A 10,782-nucleotide genomic window follows, 5' to 3' on the forward strand; every position below is an offset into this window, starting at 1 on the left:
CGTAGTACACTGGTCGATCCACCTGCCCTTCTTTTTTAATCAGTACTGCGCTTACTGCTTTGTCACTTACACCCAAGTACAAATATAACATTTCCCCAGTTTCAGGTCGAGTCAATAAAGGGACTTCCTTCAAGTACTCTTTTAATGCCTCAAATGACTCTTGGCATTGCTCCGTCCACTCAAACTTTTTCCCTGTCCTTAACGTCTGAAGAAACGGGAGTTCCCTTTCGGCCGATTTGGAGAGGAAACGCCCAAGAGCCGCCATTCGACCTGTCAGCCGCTGCACTTCCTTAATTGATGTTGGGGGTTCCATATCCAGTATCGCTTGTATCTTTTCGGGGTTCGCCTCGATGCCCCTTTGTGTGATCATATATCCTAAGAATTTTCCAGACTGAACGCCAAATGCACATTTTGCTGGGTTTAGGCGCATTTTGTATTGCCTAAAGACTCCAAGCACTCGTGCCAGCTTTTTAACATGCGATTCCTTCTCCCGACTTTTCACGATCATATCATCGACATATGCTTCCATTGTATCACCCAATAATTCCTTAAAAACTTTATTCACCATGCGTTGATAAGTGGCCCCCGCGTTCTTGAGCCCGAATGGCATAACTCGGTAACAATATGTCCCTTTTTCTGTAATGAATGATGTTTTCTCCTGATCTGGAGGATACATCATTATCTGATGATACCCTGAGAAGGCATCCAAGAAGCTCATTAGATGGTACCCAGATGTTGCATCCACCAGACGATCAATCCGAGGTAATGGGTAGGAATCTTTAGGACACGCCTTGTTGAGGCCAGTGAAGTCTATACACACGCGCCATTTTCCGTTGGGTTTTTTAATCATAACCACATTGGCCAACCACTCTGGATATAACACCTCTCGAATGAAACCTGCCTTTAGTAGCTTATCAATTTCTTCTTCTAACGCTGGTAGCCTATCAGGGGCGATATTCCTTTTTTTTTGTCGAACAGGCTTGAACTGAGGATCCACGTTCAAATGGTGACATATCACGTCGGGACTAATCCCTGGCATATCCCTCGGTGTCCAAGCAAAGACATCCAAATTTTCTCTAAGGCACCCCATGATTTCATCTTTTACTGGTTTTGGAAGCTTCATGCCCACATACACTAACTTTTCGGGATCTGTGTCACTTAATCGCACTGCTTCTAACTCTTCCACTGGTTGGGGCTTGCGAGCAGTCTCTTCTTCCAGGGATTTGTGTATGGCTTTCTCAGCGATAGATAAAGTCTCTTCTGCCTTTTTTCCTTTTGTGGACGATACGTAACAGGATCTTGCCTTCCTCTGATCTCCACGAACTTGCCCTACTCCTGAGAGCGTGGGGAATTTCATTAATAAGTAGCAAGAGGACACTACAGCCCTCATATCATTGAGGAGCGGTCGGCCTAAAATCATGTTGTATGCTGCAGAAGGGGCTTTGACCACCATGAAATTCGCCTGTCGAGTCACACTTTGAGGGTCGGCGCCTAATGTGACAGGTAGTTGAACAGATCCTGCTACCGAGACAGGTTCTCCAGTGAAGCTGTACAGGGGAGAGGACACTTTTCTTAACCGGTCTTGGGATATGTTCATTTGTTCGAAACAATTCCAATAGATTAGATTAACAGAGCTGCCGCTATCCACCAAAATTCTACTGATGGGGTGTTTGGCGATAACTGCAGAAATTACCATTGGATCATCATGTGGAAGTATTATATCACCTCTATCAGCAGGGGTGAACGTGATTGGCTCCTCGTCCTCTCTCACTTCCATCACAGAGTTGACTTGGTAGGCCTGACGGGCATAGGCCTTTCGAGAAGAAGAAGTATTCCCAGCTAAGGTCTCGCCCCCAGAGATAACATGAATAGCTTGATGAGTCGGCTCATTGTCAGGGGGGGCCACCATTCTGTCATCCCTTATCCCTTCATTCTGCCGTAAGTTTCGTCTATCTTGACCTTCGGGCATTTCTTCCCTTCTTTGACGGTCTCTGTCATTTCTACCTTCAGTCCTTACATATCTTTGCAAGTGCCCTTCACGAATGAGTGCTTCTATCTGATTTTTTAGTTCCCTACACTGATCGGTAGAGTGTCCCCGAGTTCGGTGATACCTGCAGTACTCTTCTTGATTTCTCCCCATGGGGCGATCTGCCTTTTTCGGAAGCTGGAGGAGACCAGACCCCTCTACTGTTGCCAATATAGTTGATCGGGGTTGATTGAGCCTAGTGTAATGATGGAATTGTGGCCCCACTGTATCCGACCTCCTGGTCCGTTCTTTTCGCTGGTTTGATCCTTCTTCAATATCTCGTTCTTTCCTCTTTCTTTCTCCGTCTTCACTTCCCCCTATCGTTTTCATCATTTCTGCATGGAGTATGTACCTGTTAGCCCGGACGAACAGGTCTGCCAGAGATTTCGGAGGGTCCAGGGATAATGATTCTTGCAAAGGGGTTAGCCGTGTCCCTTGGAACATGGCAGACACCGCCATTTCAATCGGTAAATTACAGATCTCAAGTGTGGCATTTCGAAATCTGTCCACGTAGTGCCGTAGGGTCTCTTTATTCCCTTGTCGAATGCTAAGCAGATATGTCGCGTCCTTCTTTCTCTGACTGTTAATAATGAATGCTTTGATAAATTCTGTTTTTAACTGCCCGAATGAAGAGATAGATGCCTCGGGTAAGCCGTTAAACCAGGCTCGAGCATGACCAGTTAGGGTTAAAGGAAATGCCCTGCACATTATCTCGTCGTCCCATCCATGAAGCATCATTAAGGATTCATAATTTTGAACGTGATCGTACGGGTCGTCCTTTCCTGAATAAGGATTTATTTGAGGCATCTTGAACTTCCTCGGCAAAGGTTTCTCCATTACCTCGGCCACGAATGGTAGCTTTCCTCTGGATTGTTCCTCAGAGGTAGGTAATAACTTATTCTGTTGTAGGACCCGCTCAATCATCTTTTTCATATCGGCGGCCTCTCGTGCACTAAATGCAGTAGGGTTATCCTCAGGCCCATCATTTTGCTTGGTTATGGGTTTTGCCTCCCGGCCTCTTTCCATTGGAGTGCTGGCTACTGTTTCCGAATATCTTCCTCGTTGTGGGCTTCGTCTTTCTGTCTTTCGACGGTCAGTTCCTCCATAATTCTCTCGAAGGGGAGATGTTTGGCTGTGATCTTCCCTTAAAGGAGACCTTGGTTGATTGTTTCGAGTTCGGACAGGTTGAACGTGGGTTTCAGGGCTTGCGTCTCGATAGGAGTCGTTCTCTGGTACCTCCTGACGAGCCCTGTGAGATGGAACTATCTCCGGGATGAACTTTCTCAACGCAGCTGGGATTGTCCCGTGGGGGACTAGACTTTGCAAAATACCAGCCATTTCCCTCAGAGCTTGTATTCCTTCAGCGTGTTGCTGTCGCAGGGCTTCGTACTCAGCCCAAGGTACGACAGAGGGGATCTGCATACCTGAGTAGGGTCCCGAGAGAATATGTGGGGCTGTAAGAGGAGGCACCTGAAGTTGGGCCCCCAGTGGGTGAGAGGGCTCTGGAAGGGGCGGCTGTTGGTGTGTGAGGGACGGGTGACCCTCACGAGGGGATTGATGGGTGAGGGACGGTTGGCCACCATGGGTGAGGGGAGGCTGTCCCTCATGGGTGAGGGGCGGATGGCCCCCATGGATGAGGGGTAACGGGCCATCGCGAGTAGACTGATGCTGATCTTCCGCTCGAGGGAGGGTTTCTCGTCGAGGCGATTGGGCCCCACGGGAGAGGGTCTGGCGATTGCTTCGAGTTTGAGCCATGATGAGGGAAGAGTGTTGCAGCTTTTTGTTTGCGTTTCCCACAGACGGCGCCAATTGTTGTTACACGATTACAACAATAAAATTTATAAAATGGGAAACCACCGATGGATGACCCTCGTATGGCGTATCTGAGCGATGAGTGAGTCTCCCGGGGTAATGTGGCAGCGATGGATGAGTTTCCAGAGGTGTTTCTGAGCAATGGATGACCTATCAGAGAAAGAATCGGTTAGGAGCGCGGGCGAAAGTCCCCGCGCGGACCCTCCGATGCTTTAGTTAGATCACCGTAGAAATTGAGTATTCGAAAGTAAGAGAGTAAATGCGAGAACCAGAGATTGCCTTTCGAATGAGGGAAACTGACCTCCTATTTATAGCGACGAGAGGGGCATCCATGTGTCGCGTGCTCCGAGTTTTGTGGCAAGAATCTCGGAGAGGCTTTGACCAAGTCTCGCGAGAATAGTCTCAGGCCGACTTTCTTGGAGGCGGTGGTGCAAGGATAGGGGGCACGTGGCACGTGGCTGTCAGTGCGGCGCCTTGGGTGACCCTCACCCGGGGGTTTGCATGAGTGCAGGCAAGGAGAGCACGAGGGGTTGCGCGCGCAAGTGCACGGAACCGGGTGCGAAAGGGGGGCGCGCGCGAGGGCGCGCGCGGGAGGCTGTCCGTGCGAGCGGCTGCGCCCACGGGCGGCTGCGTGCGCGGGCGGCCGCGAGCAAGATGTGCGCGGCCGCCTGTCGGCAAGGGCGCGCGGGGCCGCCTGTGCGCAGGGGGGGGTGCACTCGGGGGTACCTCACCCCCGAGTGACCCTCTCTCGGGGGGGAGGACCGCGCGCAAATGCGCGCGGCCGCCCTTGTGCAGGGGCGCGCGCGGCTGCGCGCGCGCAGCCGCGCGCGCGCCCAGCTGCGCGGGCGCAGCTGGGCGCCCCTGGGTGGGGGCACTCGGGGGTACCTTACCCCCGAGTGACCCTCACTCGGGGGGAGGGCCGCGCGCAAATGCGCGCGGCCGCCCTTGTGCAGGGGCGCGCGCGGCTGCGCGCGTGCTGCCGTGCGCGCGCCCAGCTGCGCCCGCGCAGCTGGGCGCCCCCGGGTGGGGGCACTCGGGGGTACCTCACCCCCGAGTGACCCTCTCTCGGGGGGAGGGCCGCGCGCAAATGCGCGCGGCCGCCCTTGTGCAGGGGTGCGCGCGCGGCCGTGCGCCCGCCCGGCTGCGCCCGCGCCGCGCGTTGCTTGGCCGGGCGAGCGCGGAGGGCCGCGCTAGGCGCGCCCGCGCCCCTGGGTGGCCTCGTTCTGCTGCGTGGCGCTTCCTCAGGCCGCCACGTGGCGCTTCCTCAGGTCGCCACATGGCACTTTTTTCAGGCTGCCAGGCTTGCATCGCTCTTCAGTATCTTTACGCATAACAATTTTGATACTCTGTTATCCTGATCAATACATGTCACTTCTCTAATTATTTATTATGAATGATTTAATTGTACATTTAATTGTGTTACAATGTCTATATATTAGATAGTGGCATATGATATTGTTATCAAGTATAAGACACAATGTCATCCATATATTATGGTTTTTAAACTTTTTAGTTTAGCAAAAAATTCTCCTATTTATAAAGAAAAAGAGATTGACAAATAGCTCCTAGACTCCTTTTTATATAATGTAATCCCTCAATATTGTTTTATTTTTATGATTTCTAAAATTTAAAATAAAGAAAATTTTAATAATATTATGGTTTTTAAACTTTTTATTTATTTTTCAAATGTAGTGTTTGTTTACATTTTGTACACATTTAATAAATATTACAAATAATTAATTATTATACATTTAATATATTTTTTATTTTATACACATGAAATATATTAATTGATACAGTTAGAATTTAGCAATATTATGATTTTTAATATTAATATATTTATTTAAATTTTATAAATCATTATTTTTATATTCATCTCATGTTTAAATGTATATTTAATTTTTATAAAATTTAAATATTCATCCCAAATTTAAATATTTATAAATTAATTAAATAAAAAAATTAAAAATTAAAAAATTAAAGCGACGAATTTGGATAATCCGACGCTAACTTTAATTTTTTAATTTTTTTGTTATTTGAACTAATTTTAAATTTAAATTTTTTAATATAAAATTTAGTGATAGAAATCTATTTTCGTCGCTAAGTTTTAATAATAAAAAATTTAAATTTTATTTTTAAATTTTGCGACTAAATTTATTTTCCGTCGCTATATAATTTTTTTGTTTTTTAATTATTATTAAAAATTAGTGATGAAAAATTATTTTTGTCGCTAAAATTAGCAACAAATTATTGTTTTCGTCACTAAATTTTTTATTTTTTATTTTTTTAGCGACGAAATTTTTTTCCGTCACTAAAATCCGTTGCTAATTCTTTAATTTTTTTTTTTCACAATTCATCGCAATTCCATCGCAAAATAGCGACGAAAATGTCCGTCGCTAAATCCTATTTTTCTTGTAGTGTATTGTTTGAGAAAACCTAAATGATTAATATGTGATGTTTGGTGATTAATATGTGATGTTCGATGATTGCAGTAAGATTAATAATATTTTTTGAAAACATCACATATTAACATCACATCTTGATTTCGTATTGTTGGACAAGAGAAATTTCAAAATTCATATTATCCTTTTCTTTAATGACTAGTCTGTTTGGTAGATGTATATATATAGGGTAAGTATGGAAGTTCAATTTGTAGAACAAACTTGATAGAGTATTTAAATAATAGTGAGAAGGTTCAAAGTACTGGAAGTGTGCTGTCTGTTGGAATTCTCAACCGTTGGTGACTTGTTTGTAATTGTCTCTGGTCATAAGTTTGTTGTTTTTACTCATTTGTTGTGTAAGATGATTTTATTTGCTTGTAATGTATTAGTGGTTCTTGCTTAGACAAGGGATTGTATGTTGGTTCTAGCTCCAATTAAAAGCTAATTATGGTAGTTCTAGCTCTAATTAAAAGTTAGTGTTGATTCTCCCTAGTGAAACCTTAAATTAAGTTTTGAGAGAGAGAATTAGGCTTTTTAGAGCCGAACCTCTATAAATTTCTCTTGTTTCTTGTGGTTGTGTGATTTTATTGTTATTAATCTTACTGCAATCATAACATATTAAAATAACAAATTTAAGAGTTTTTAAAAGAGCTAAAATTATTAATTTATTTGAAAAATCGAATTCACCCCCATTTTGGGTATTTTTCTGGGCAACATAACTTCTTCATGCATGCAAAGATAAATAATCATTTCATCATAATATTCACCACCACTACTTGATTTTATGATTTTAAATTTCTTTTCCTTTTGTGCTTTACTTCTCCTTTATAAGGCTTAGAAGTGTAAAATGCTTCAACCTAGTTAAAAAGTAGACATATATTTACATATTTTGTATGGTTATCAATAAATGAGAAAAAATATCTTTAAAAAATCAAGTAGGGCATAGTAAATAGTCCATAATTACCAGTGTCAATAATCTTAAGAACATCATAATTCTTCTTAGCCTATTTAATGAACTTGTTTGTCTACTGCGGCTAAAACACCAACTCTTGGTGGATTAACACAAGGCTTTTTATTTTAAAAGCATTTTCAACAAAGAAAATAGCATAACGGAAGCATAAATCACACATAGAGGATACAAAATAGACCTTGCAAGACTCAGTATACATCATCCATATGCTCAAAACATAAAACCCTTGCCATGGGAGGTTTTATCGGTATACCTTTCGAATGAAGTCCGATGCCAGTTATCCATGCAGTGTTTGCTCTTTTTTTGTTCAATAAGATCTCCTCGCACATGTAATGCTCGGGTAACCAAGCTGCCTGCATAAGCGTAGAGGACCTAGTCAGTCTACGCTTGGCCTCTATGAAACCCTTCAATGAATTCGTGCTAGGACCCTCTCGATGGAGGTGACCCGAACCTCTTAAGTGGTTCATTCCTTGGTTGCACCATGGCTGTCCAACAACCTATCTATGAGGGACAACAATGAAGAAGGAGCTGCACCAGCTAAACTCGGCACAAGAAGGAGCATTAGCCGCAACAATGGAGGAAGAAGAAAGAAATGAACAACAGTGGCAGAAGAAGAACACGGAGAAGAAAAGAGAAGAAGGGGAACATCTCAGGCGCACGAGCAGCCTCCTCAACCCAATCCAATCCCCCCTAAATTTCCTTCAATTTTTGCTAAATTACCATCCACGCCACTCTTTCTCCCATGCTTCTTTAAATCATTGCATTAGAGTATTTAATGCTCTAATGTGACCAAGTGGTAGGGCAATAAATAACATAAATAGTCAACTGCATGATTCATTCGATCGATTGATGACAATCAACTTTCCTTATGCACTTATCGATATAACCAAAATGGTCTACCGTTCCATGCACCAGTCGATCAATTCTTTGCCACCCAGCTCCAACTTTGGAGAATTATGATTTTACCCCTACTACATATTAGTAGTCTCCTATATTTATAGATCCATGTGTTTGACACATAGGGACAACCAACATCACTACCCATCAGTGACGAGGAACACACTAATAGCAATGGGTCACAATTTGCTATATTACTCACTATGAGTGTGACTTTCTAGGTTCATAGTTATGTAGCAATTAAGACACGTCAATTCCATGACGTCGACCAAACCCTTCGACCTACTAAGATGATCTCTCCAAATCCCTAGAGCACCTTGAAAGATCTTGAATATCCTCTAGCCCTAACTTAGAACAATCACAATGGCAATGAAGTCCAATTTCATAAGAACCTATTAAGACTCCTCGATTACTGTGCACTATAGTCCTTCCACTGGTTAACATCCCAATCGAGTGAGAATCATGGACTAATTAAACTCATAGAACTTGGTAGTTGTGTCTGATCTAATATGTCGGATCCAATCCGATATGTTACTTTTTCCAATCTCATGCTCACCTTGGCTCGATTTCCAGTCATCGCCAACACAAACAACGCAAAATGTATGCCTCTATCCAATGGAGGTGAATGGATTCCATCAGGGAGGATTTGCCTCCATACACCACTACACAAAGACCACATAGAGCATTTCCACCTCTTACATCGGAGGTTTTGCTCAATGATAAATTCCTAACACTACACTATGTTGCCTTTAGCAGCAAATACACTAGCGATTATTGAAAACAACCACTAAATGCTCTACAATGGTTGATTTAGCAGCGATTTTCAAAATTGTTGCTAAATTACTTAGCGACAGTTAAAATCGCCACTAAATGAAAAAAAAAAAAAAAAGAAGCCATTAAATGCAAAAGAAATCGCCGTTAAATGCCATTATTTTTGTAGTAAATCTCTCAACCAAAGCTCTCAAATGCCACAAAAATCTAATTTCAAATTCATTGTTGCAAACTTGGCCAGCAAGCTCACCCCCCCCCCCCCCAAACACATATATATAATGTAAATTACAATTTTAACCCCTTCTAAATTTCTCTTAATTCCACTTAAGAATTACTAATTGCACTTGAACCCTCCATGGCCTTTAATTAATTACCATTAAGCGACTAAAATCTAGATTTCTTCGAAATTAATAATTGCTATCTACTCGATAAAATCGATTTCATCCCTATGCCTTCACAGGACCTTTTATCCGCCCGAAAATGCTTTAGCGTTGTCCGACTTACAAAATCAGACCACTCTCCGGGACCCTTGAACTTCTTAGAGGTCTCTTATGACCATTTGGTTTAGTCAACAATTCGGACTTATACAAAAACTATTCAGAAAACTATTTCCGGATCTGATTGCTTTTAGTGTCATTAGTCTCACCTCGAGACGCTTACCAATCTCATGCTCTTTTTCCTAGACATCCAAGTCTCAAGGCATTTCCTACCGTTGATTCAACAATTTATTAACTCATTTATCGAAACCAACTTTTAGACTTTTCGGATCACTCAAGATCCTTTAAAAATAATTAAAAAATCATATATTTTTCAATACCATATAATACCGGGTATTACAAATCTCATGATTTTTTCATAAAAAAATCACTTGATTATTTGATATTTTATTAATTAAAGTTTTACATTAACATATCATCATCAAAACATTATTAATACATTAACTCAACAAAAACCATGAAAAGCAATCTTTTCATTCTTCATTTCCTAAATCTTCTCATTTTCTTTATAGGAAATAACCTCACCTCAGCATGTTTGAATGTGCAAGGTAAGCGTTTTAACACTTGGTAAGGTTAAAAAAATATTGTTCTTGTATGATTTGTATTATGAGCATGAATAATTTTCTTGATACCTTTTTTGAATCCAAAGAATGAAACTAACCTTTAAACTTTACCAATGAACAACTCACGTGTTCTGGAGGCTGCACTCGGGGTCACCCTATGGAAAAAGAACTGTAATACCTTGTTCTCTAAGGCTCATTAGTTGTCCTAAAATTCAGGGAAATAATCTTTCATTACTTCTCCCAAATTTCCATGAAAATAATTCTGTACCTATATTTCCCCTTCCCAACTAGAGGAATTATCTCATACCTTGCTTTAATTTATTTTAGCCTCTAGTGGGCATCACCCTAATTTAATTTTACTTTTGATTCTTTAGGTGAAAATTTCAGAGTATGCATTGAAAGCATTTAGATCAAATCTAATGTTTCATTTATCTTCATAAGAGACATTTACATTACAAAATCTGATGATGCCCAATGAAGTAGGTTTTGACTTGGAGTTTAACTTTGACCATAATCATCTCAATGATAAAGGGAAAAACGCAAGTGGTAATATCAACAATACTCAAGGTAGTCCTCACTATTTTTTTCTTCTACGAAGGCCTTTCAAATCCAACTATGAGTGTTTTATGAGTTCAAATATGTTGTCCCCATTTTCTGTCCCCTTAGTTGTCTCCCCAATAAAAATAAGTCAAGTCGCCAAATTAATACACATCACCAAACATTGATTCTCTCAAACTAATGATAGAAAACTTGATGTTCTTCTTTCAAAATCCATTTTGCAATCAACACTGTGGTTTCTTAGGCA

Source organism: Diospyros lotus, chromosome 3 (assembly GCF_014633365.1).
Source record: "Diospyros lotus cultivar Yz01 chromosome 3, ASM1463336v1, whole genome shotgun sequence".
Taxonomy (NCBI): domain Eukaryota; kingdom Viridiplantae; phylum Streptophyta; class Magnoliopsida; order Ericales; family Ebenaceae; genus Diospyros; species Diospyros lotus.